We start from the raw sequence: 10326 nt of genomic DNA, 5'->3' as shown, positions 1-10326 counted from the left end.
GGTACTTTCATGTAGTTTCGTATCTTTGAGGAAAAACTTTTAGGTTAAATGACTCCGAGAATAAAAATAATAATATATTTGTTTTATCTGTGAGGTTTCTTGGAAACAAGAATAGAAGGAAGCTAAGCAGACGTAGACTGAGAGGTAATTAAGGTTCGATTAACTTTGAATCAGGGGTATTACTGTGACGTCTGGAACTCCCAACAGGGTATAGCTATAGCGAAGAGAACATCCGCTTTTTATGTTTCATTTTCAATAAAACCATATAATACTATGAATCTGAGATTTCGTTTGTCTTACATACATGCTTGTACTCATTACACACACATACACACACACACATACACGCACGCACACAAATATATATGACGGCGCGCCGATTTTGAATTAGTTTAAAAATAGAACTTATAAGTAACTCAGTCGATTTGTTTCATAAAGATTATGAGCGGCCAGTTCCGAATAGCGTGGCTATTGTCACTGAGAGTGAGGACGGCCATTATGCTACGAACAGTCGTCAAACGAAGTGCACAGGTCTAAGCTACTGGCTCATAATCCATTTTCGTCTTATTATTTGAGTGTGATATTAAATACTGTTGTAAGGAATAAAAAATCACATACAAGCACATATTTTATAACAATATCCATAAAAAATATGTACATGAATAATTGAAATAGTGTTAAAAATTTCTTCAAACACTTATATTGCTATGTATTAGCTACACTAGTTCTTACCCGCTGATCTGTCCGCATACTAAACTCTCTTTAACATACACGTGATCATCTTTATGTTTCACACGATTAGTCTCAATTGAACCAAACAGACAGGCGGAAGATAAAAAAAATGTATTATTAGTATATTTGTCTTATATACGTGTATCTGCCTTATTTTATTGTAAAACAGACAATAAAATCAACTTGTCAGAATCGATTGTATGCTTTAAAATACTAATTACTCGAGGTGATATTCTTCCCAAAGAGTAAATATCCCTAAACTATTATATAGATATAGTTTTAAGTGTTGTAATTCGTCGATTGCTCGAATCGAGTCGTTTAACGGAACGCTGTCAGCTTCACCAACTGTGATTACTGAACGCTTCGTTTAAATTGTTCAAAATTCTGCGACGAATTTAAAGTTAAATTTGTTTTAGTTGTAATCTCCTAAATACTGGTTATTATTTATGCGAGTTAACGAGTGGTTTCGAATATTCTATTTAGGTCTTCGTTACGCCCATTTGAGTTCAATGATCAGTAAATGTTCCTGTCTGTCGCTTGTTTTAAATAGGTCCTCTATTTTAAATGAAACTAATATTTTTCGGATAAACTACGCGGATTTTATTATTTTAAAATACTACGATGTGACGAAATGTGAGTCTGCCCGTGATCACGGTTGCTGAATAGTAACCGAAACGTCGGGAGTATGTAGTTTAAAATAATAAAAAACGCTTAGTAAATCGAAAAATATTACTTTTATTATTTTTATTTTTCATTGAAACGCAATAATTAGAAGTTTTTAGGACAAGCTTTTAGTAAAATATTCCAAATATTACGTTTCGGAATTCGAAAATTTCTAAATCTTAATCAAATGAGATCTTTCTTTTTTTACTTTTAGTTAGCTTCCAATAAATTAAAAAAAAAAACCAATTCAAAATCATTTGCGTAGTTTTATAGAAAATATTATATTTAAAATCATGATTTGTATAGAATATAAGTTAACATTATCTAGATGTTAATTTATAAATTAAAATTTCATAAACTAACTTAAACGTAGTAATTAAAGGTCTCTGAGGAGGAACTCGCATTAGTAACTTATTACGGGATTCGAGTTTTGTGCCTTAAGGAGACTCACACGCTGCCTTCCTGGATAAATTACACTTAAAGTTTTAAATGCTCTATTTATTTTTATTATTACAATTAATATATAAAATAAAAATATACATAAATAATTATTTTTAATATAGAATTTTATATTTTATTTATTATAGAATTTATTTTTTTATAGAATTTAATTTGTAAAGATGATCAGTATTTTATTGAAGAACTATACTGACATTACTATTCTATGAGTTCTTCTAAGAGTATTTAGACACCGCTGACAGACGGTGAAGGAAAACATCGTGAGGAAACCTGGTCTTATAATTTCAAATTACTAGTTTGAAATCGCCAACCCGTCTTGAGCGAGCGTGGTGATTAATGCTCTAACCTTCTCCATGTGAGAAGAGGCCTTTGCTCAGCAGTGGGCTCCGATAGGCTGATGATGATGATGATGATGATGATACTATTCTATGAAGTCTGGTATTTAAAAATTTTTGTAAATATTTGGGTCACGATAAGTGAATAGTTACTAAGAGTTAGAAAAAATGAAAATCAGAACGCTTACTCAATGTTTGCATCGATCAACAGCGAACGAGATAACAGTTTTTAAATAAATAAATTTAAATTAACGTGTGTAGTTTATTAAAGATAACGGAAAACGTTACGTATATACTGTGAATATGAAAATTAGTGTTAAGTGTACAGGGATACATAAGACGATATTTTTATTATTGACTAGCTGTTGCCCGCGGCTCCGCCCGCGTGTTGGTCGCTTTTCGCATAACCATATTATATATATCAAACTTAAAATAATAACATACAGAAAAGAGATGATAACAAAAAAACCAACAAATGAATATGAACTTGGAACCGCATGGTAGTCATTCCACAACGGAGAATCTCAACACCGCGATCCAGGTTGATGACGTATTTTATCAACGCCATCTATCGAGCACAGTGTGCAACACTTCAACCGCGCCCGCGCGCACTGCGTTATTGGTTATTTTTGTTACCTCTCATAAGTTTTAATATTAAGATTAACATATATTAGAACATATATTTTTAGTAACTAATATAACTTATTAACTATTAAGTAATATACAATATATAACTAATCAATATTAAGTTGTAGTGTTTAAAAGTTTTGAAGCAGTGCTTGACGTAAATTTTCAATTGACCATAACTTCTTTTTCCCTTAACCGATTTTGACGAAACAAAGTTTTGACAATGCACCTAATTATATGTAATCCAACTGTGAAAACCGCGTTCAAATCCGTTGAGTAGTTTTGAAGTTATAATGTACCAGACATACAGACAAAAATTCCAAAAATTGATTTTTTGGTTTCTCTGACTCTTCTTTAATTGCCTCCTATAAGTTTTTTGGAAAAATATTTGATGTACAGACATTCGATTTTTACTGTATTATATGTATAGATAGTGGAAATATTTGATGACAAAAATATTTATCAGGTCTAAGATAGAAATAGGCTATTTATTAAGACACGAAATGAAATTCCTTAGTGTATTGTGTTATAAAAATATAATATATGTTACAATAAGTTATTTGTAGCAATGTCTTTGTTAATTCTGTTGTGTATTGTTTTTGTGTTAACCAACTTGTAGGTGACAACCATCAAATGTAGTTATAATGTTATAATGCTTTTCATCTGAGTTTTTTCAATGTTTTAACATAGCTATTAAATAAGATTTAAGAAGTAAATATTGGCAAAGACGTCTATAGTGTAAAAGGTTGTCTGTTCTAGGAAACATTTTTTTTAAGTACATCATTTTTGACAACTTCATTCCTCTATATGGTAGCATCCTTTTGTTTACTACAAATCTATTTATAGCTGTTTACATATCCGTCACACAGATATCTCGCCACTTATAAGCTTATCAGCAACAATTCCCGGCAAAGTTAGAATACTTGATAGCAATTTTCTCGTCTCCGGTTGACTCCGGGCCCCTCGCGCATCTTGGCCGGTTCGGGCTGACTCTGCCGGAACAGTAATTGATGTACATTTATTGGGATTTCCTAATTTATGACACTAAAATTGGAAGTTTTATTATCATTACATAAATTAGTTGCAACTTAGATTATGTTAGTTAGTAAGTTTTAATGGTGGGAAATAGTAATTAAGGTAAGTTATATATATAGCGTGCCCACGTGACGCTCGGCCTAGGGTTCGGATCTGCGTGAGGCGTAATTTAGAGCTTAAATTATTGTGTTAAAGAGGAACGAAAGGTTACTTAGATAACAGAATATATTAAGTTCTCTTTACGGATCAGACCTGGCCTGAACATATGTCACCATCAAAGTACATAGGTACCATTGGTCAATGATACAGCTGGTTCCTTTGGAAATCTGTGTTAAGATTTAATAAGAGTTTGGGGTGAAGAAAGACATTAAGGTAAGAGAGATGTTGAGTCCATACCAGGATTGATGAAAACCGTGTGTGTGTGAGACGCTCTCTGAACAGGAACAGCCGGGGCATAAGCGACTCCCATAACAGGTGCAGGGACTATGTAGCCGTTGTATGCATGTGGAAGAGAATCTGAAAACGAAATTTATCTGAATTCTTTTATGTTAAAACGAAAAAAAACATCTGTCACTTTTGTAACTTAAATACGACAGACATTTTCCTGATTTCGATTACACGTCCTTGCGGAAATTTCATTAGACTGTGTTAAGTAACACAGCTAATACTGTGAGAGGAGCGTAAAACTTATTTATTTCGATCAAACTGCATGGTTTGAGCAATGAGAAATGTAAAACTCAGACATTTTTTGTACAAAAAAAATCCTTTTTACCGAATGTTTAGGAATATATATTCAATAGTGAGTTTGTCTTTAATTTATTTTGTATGTAATATTTCTTACCGACGGAAAACAATATTAAATATAGCAATACAATCATCGTGTTCGAACTCTCACCGAATAAAACAACGAAAAACCATTATCATATATATACTTTTTATTATATAAATATTTCTAAACTGATTTCTTATAAGATAAACATGTTTTTATTCGGTTGATTAAACATAAAACGTAAATGAAATTATAAAGCCGTGTACTCATAGACAATTATTTTTTTTATTACTAAAATATATAATGATTCTGTCTTGGCAAAATGTGTATCCGCTTTGAATGAATGCAAAAGATTTCTTTTACGTATTTTCTATCTTTATCTTTAATGTCAGTAAGACGTTACTTGGACGTGGCTCACGACATGAGTTCAGCGTATTTTATTCAGGACAGTTACCGCCAGCTGTTGAGGTCATAAATTTTGTCATTAACGACTTAAGCATTGGCTTTAATGGTGATATTAGAATATTTTTTAATCTATGGTCATTGCGTGCATCATGCAGAGTCGTTTCTAATTTTTCTCAATCTCCAGTTTTTATTTGAAAGCTATTTTTTTGATAGATTTTTTTTGTAGCCTCGATTTCATTACGAAGTGCAAGAAGAATGATTACATCCCAAATTTTTCAAGAAATAGATTAACTTAAAACAAATTAAGCTCAGCATTTTACATTTGAGTACATTTTTGTAAATATATATATATATTTTAATAAAAAATTAAATATTAATTTTTAAGACGTTTTCACATAAGAAATATTTCTGTTATCTGACACAGTAGGAAACTTACGTGACATTAGCAGCTTCTTTACCGGAGTTAAGCGATTTGAGTTAAAGTATCATTCGATGGAATTAGATTTGAAGAGCATTAACGGACGTGCATTTAAGATAACATTAAATTGATGAAAAACATGCAGTGCCAATAGAAAATTACACACGATGTCCTCTATATTACATGTCAATAAAAAAATGACTCTGATATACTGACAATGATATAAAAATCGAATTTAATTGTTCATTATTTAATTTGTTTGTATGTCCATCGATGTGATAGGTCGCGCGGAGAATCAATCATAATGACACACACAATAGCCAGTACACAGTTAGTTTGTTTGTATTTTATATGGCCGACAATAATTTATTATATTTTATCACGATCGGAATGCCTTACTCAACTAGATTGTATTTTAACATCACAACAAATAACGAGCGACTTCTAAATATATTATTCGAACGTGAAAGCCTTTGTAGAACATATTGAGTTCAGTGGAACTAAAATATTTTGTTTACTCGTATATATAAATTAAAATTATTTGTTATATTTCGTCAATTTCAAAAAAATGAGGTTATAACGCGACCGGTGTGTGTAATATTTATTGAACTGCCCAGTTTTTGTATATCTTAGTATATATCGACTTCTGATCAAATTTCAAAAGTGTATGTTTCTACATATGTATGTTTGTGTTCCCATATCTCCGGAACTATGAGTCCGAATAAGGTAATACTTATTTTGTTGTACTGGGTATTGTTTAAATTCGGGAATACTGAAAGATTCCCCAAAATCGGAACAGTAGGTTTTGAAAGCGGGAATTTTTGGGAGGGATTTTGTAATGCTATAATATAGTATATATCTGTAACTGTACTGAAATACTCAGTAAGGAATTGATCAGTCACTTTCCCAGAAAATATTCTGAGTTAGTATGGCAGTTCTTTTAGATTTTGGAAGCCGGATTTATCAAAAAAATCTAGTTACATTCAGCAACATACTTATTTAAACTCAGTTAAACATTGACGTGGAACACCGTGAAGATTACAATTTAAACATCTTATATCGCTATAATGATGTCACTCTCAAAACCACAATTGATAATTTTTCTTATCAAACACCAAAAAAATGGTGTTTTTGAATGAATGATCAGAATCTACAAAATTAGCCCAAAAAACGTTCCAAATGTGAATCTAACATATTTTCAAAGGGACGTAACTTCGATTCGATTCTGAAACGTTAATTTTTATTCAAGTATAAGCTCATTATACATGTATAGGGAATACGAAACAATAATAAACAAAAAAATCCTTTATTAAATGGTGCTGTCTAATATCGTGTCCATTACGAAACCCACGACCCCTGGACGGCCATTTGCATTTCTATTCTCCATGGAACATCTTCGATAGGATGGCACTCTGAAAAAAAAACATTAAATAAAATAGAAAAATTATTTAATTAAAATAAAATAAAAACTAGACGGATACCAAGCTGTCATTAATTGCAGATAAATCTGTAAAAACTTCTTTAAAATCATACGTATAATGCAACCTGATTCTGTCTGGCTGTAATCAATTAATGGTTGTCTCTTGAAAAGATTTAAAAGTTTGATAGGACCAAGATTCTCTAACAAAATACAAACGAAAATCATGATTAACAACAGCTAAGTAAGTCTTTTGTTATTTGCGTGGTCTTTTCAAAAGCCATTAGGAATCGTATCTTTATAATGGGTTACGTAATATATGTTACACGTAGATGTCATTTAGAGAATCACAATTGCTTGGACCTGATATAAGTAATAAATATTTTGAATTTTATTGATATCATATCGCATTGACGTATTCCTATTAGCGTTTGAAACATTATGTTTGGCTTGAAGTATGTTGAGTACTGAAATCACAAATAATCTCAAGCCATCACGTGAAATTATATATAAAACAGACAGACAGATTTCGTGTCTGTCTGTTGTTTTTGTTACGAACCCATTTGTGTACAATTTTATATCAAGACAATTGGTTACAAATTTTATACTGATGATATGTGCTCAGATATGCATGCTGTAGGGTGAAAATGTTCATGTTGCGAAGTAACGGTAACGAAAATTATATAGCTGTTATTGAAAGACTAGACAAAGAATGGCAATTATATCAGTAAGAATTTACAGCACAAAGTGAGACAGAGTAGAAGTGAATTGTGATAAATAAAATGGCAACATAAGTGAAGAGCATACTGATACCTGTCATCCTCCAACATCTCGGTTAATGAGAACAAGCCACGAGGTAACAGGCCATATCTCAACTTCAATTTTCTTTCATCCGTGTCAACGCCCACTGCGAGTGTTGCTTTTGAAGATCCTCTTGTTATTATTATACCTAACAGAAAAGTATTGGAGCTTTCAGTTTACCTGTAGCTCGTTAGTTACTTATATCTTTATAATTACATTGGCCTGGCAGTTCTTAATATTAAATTAACTACTTTTCCCTAATATTGGATGTATACATTGTGTATTTGTCTGCATGTTTCGGCTTATCTTTGCAACCCCTATATGTATGTATGCATGCATATTCCGCACGACGTGTCGTGCACAACATATATGGATTTACAGGTATAAAAGTATAGTACTTGTATGTATATGTAGTCGGGCTATAAATATTATGACGAAGAAAAACTTTTTTTTTATCGCACGTAATGTTTATACTTTTACAGTGTGTTAGTTAAATACATTATGTAAATATATAACGCTTATTCTATGTGGTCCACATTGGCTGAAATACAGCCCTTAAAACTTTGAGACCAGTTAACAAAAGCAGCACTCTTTGTATGGAAAAATTCTTCACCCATCCTATAGATTCTTTTAGGGACTAAGCCATTAGTTCGTTTAGGGAAAACTGTGTTCTCTAGCCCAGATCATAAACTTTAATTCAGTTCACTGAGATTGGCTCTGGATGAAGGCGAGTCTTCAGCTCTCATGGTGTCTTGTAGATATTTTGGTTATTAAACATGATGTTAAAGGGCTTAACGGTCCAAAGAAGAAGGTTACCTCGATAAACTTGTGTCTATCGTGATAAGTTTTACAAAAATATGGTCCAGTCACTCATTGATAGCCAACACCCCATTGAAACGTCACTCGAATTCGATAATGTCCACGTTGTAGTCTGTACACTAAAAAATTAGTTTTTTTAGGGATTCCAGCATAAATAAATCATTTTATTTGTTAAAATCGTGATTAATTATAAATAATTTCTCATCTGGTAATAAATTTATTCCGTGACTTCCTTCAAGTTAACGCTCAAGTTGTTTTGATCTACGCTATCATTTTTAACTTATCAGTCAAGTAAGGACCGGAACGTTTTATATAGATTTAGTCCTAATCTTTTTTTGGATTACGCGACATGATTCAAGTTGCCACATTTATCCGAAAACGAAAACGAAATATTTTATTATAATAAAATAAAATACTTCGTTTCCGGACAGGACCTCCTCGAATTCTTAGACTTACCGCTTTTATCGAAATGTTCTTTCAAACACTTTGTAGGCCAATTCTTTTTCTGTCAAGAACAGGGGAAGTTTCACTGTACCCGTCAATATCCCGGTCTACAAACATCTAACTAAAACCAAGCGAGTGTCAGATTTTTAAAATTGTATTTGGATCCATTGACGTAATAGAATCACAGCAATTCGATTCTCCTGACGTCCTCGCTTCATTTAATTGTCACAAGATATTTTACTGTTTTAGATTTTGATTTCAAAAGGTAAACGTGTCTGTCTTCTGTTGGAAGAATATTGACAAAATTTATACTCATTACGTGCAGAGGTACATCTGTATGCATAGAATAAATATCGGAGAGCGTTTGGGAGAAGGACGTGAGTGCTGTGGGATGTGTTCAACCAAAACGTGTTCATCTCGCCTAAAAAAAGTCTTGACTCCAAAATCTATTCCGAGTGGAGAAGCCATCAAAGCAATTACCAATGATATATACGAAATTTTAAACAGGAAAATACACAATAATAATAGTCATGGTACACACAATAGGTCTTTAAAGCTCTTTAGTCATTTCTACTATAAAACCTCAAGCTGTCTTAAACCTCAGTTTAGCTTAATATTGAGTGGCCAAAACCAGGCTCATATAACGTGACTTGGAGTGGTTGTAGTGATTAAAAAACCAAAAGCAATATCAGTCGTTGTCCTTGCCTTATAGAACCTTCTTTCATATTCCTTCATGCCTTTTAAGAAAAATTGTTTACTATATAAAAATTTTAACTAGAATTAATGAACCGCTGTCCCTGAATATATTGTAAAGTTATCTTTGTGCTTGTAACAGACACGTCCTCCCATAGTTATACAAGGTCATTTCATATTTAAATGTTTGTGATACGGAATAAAAGTATATTTTGTTGTTGTTTTTGCACTTCGTATATATAATGTATGCATATAAATTATAATATTAAATTATGTTTACTTACAGATAATTATAAAAAACATCAACTTCATTTCAGCCGACAACTTCTCGTGTGACTTCAAAGTTATTGAATTATTTTAGCGATTTCTCAATAGTTCACGAATTACAAATATATTTTAAACTAAAGTGAATCATACGTGAACCGCTTAGAGCACGATTTAGTTGACACAAGCCAGTATAAACATTCACGCTCGGCTGCCGATTAATGATAAAATCAAGACGGAATTATAAAAGAGACGTGATTACAAAATATTTGTCGTTTCTATTTTTATTATTATTAACATTTTTGTACTGACACAATGTATGTATGTATTAGTTAAATGTTTTATAACTATTCAGATAAAATGATTTATATTTTTCAATTTAAACCTCGAAAACTATGACTGTTGTTGCTCGAAAAAAATATATATATCAGAAAGTAAATGAACA

At 31.9% G+C, this 10326-nt stretch overlaps 1 protein-coding gene and 1 long non-coding RNA gene across 3 annotated transcripts in view; one reads left to right on the top strand and one right to left on the bottom strand.

Moving 5' to 3' along the window:
* Positions 1 to 10326, top strand: part of LOC116778315 (igLON family member 5) — a 108948-nt gene that overhangs the window by 30824 nt on the left and 67798 nt on the right. The gene's annotated exons all lie outside the window — the stretch shown is intronic.
* On the bottom strand, positions 6734 to 10078 carry LOC116778319 (uncharacterized). Its single transcript, XR_004354114.2, has 3 exons — positions 9902 to 10078; positions 7674 to 7809; positions 6734 to 6855 (listed from the first exon to the last, which is right to left on the bottom strand). It is a non-coding gene; the product is annotated as an uncharacterized LOC116778319 (long non-coding RNA).

The sequence above is a fragment of the Danaus plexippus genome, chromosome 31 (assembly GCF_018135715.1).
Source record: "Danaus plexippus chromosome 31, MEX_DaPlex, whole genome shotgun sequence".
NCBI classification, from domain to species: domain Eukaryota; kingdom Metazoa; phylum Arthropoda; class Insecta; order Lepidoptera; family Nymphalidae; genus Danaus; species Danaus plexippus.
The sequence above is the reverse complement of the archived record's forward strand: the minus strand, read 5'-3'. Positions and strand labels throughout refer to the sequence as shown.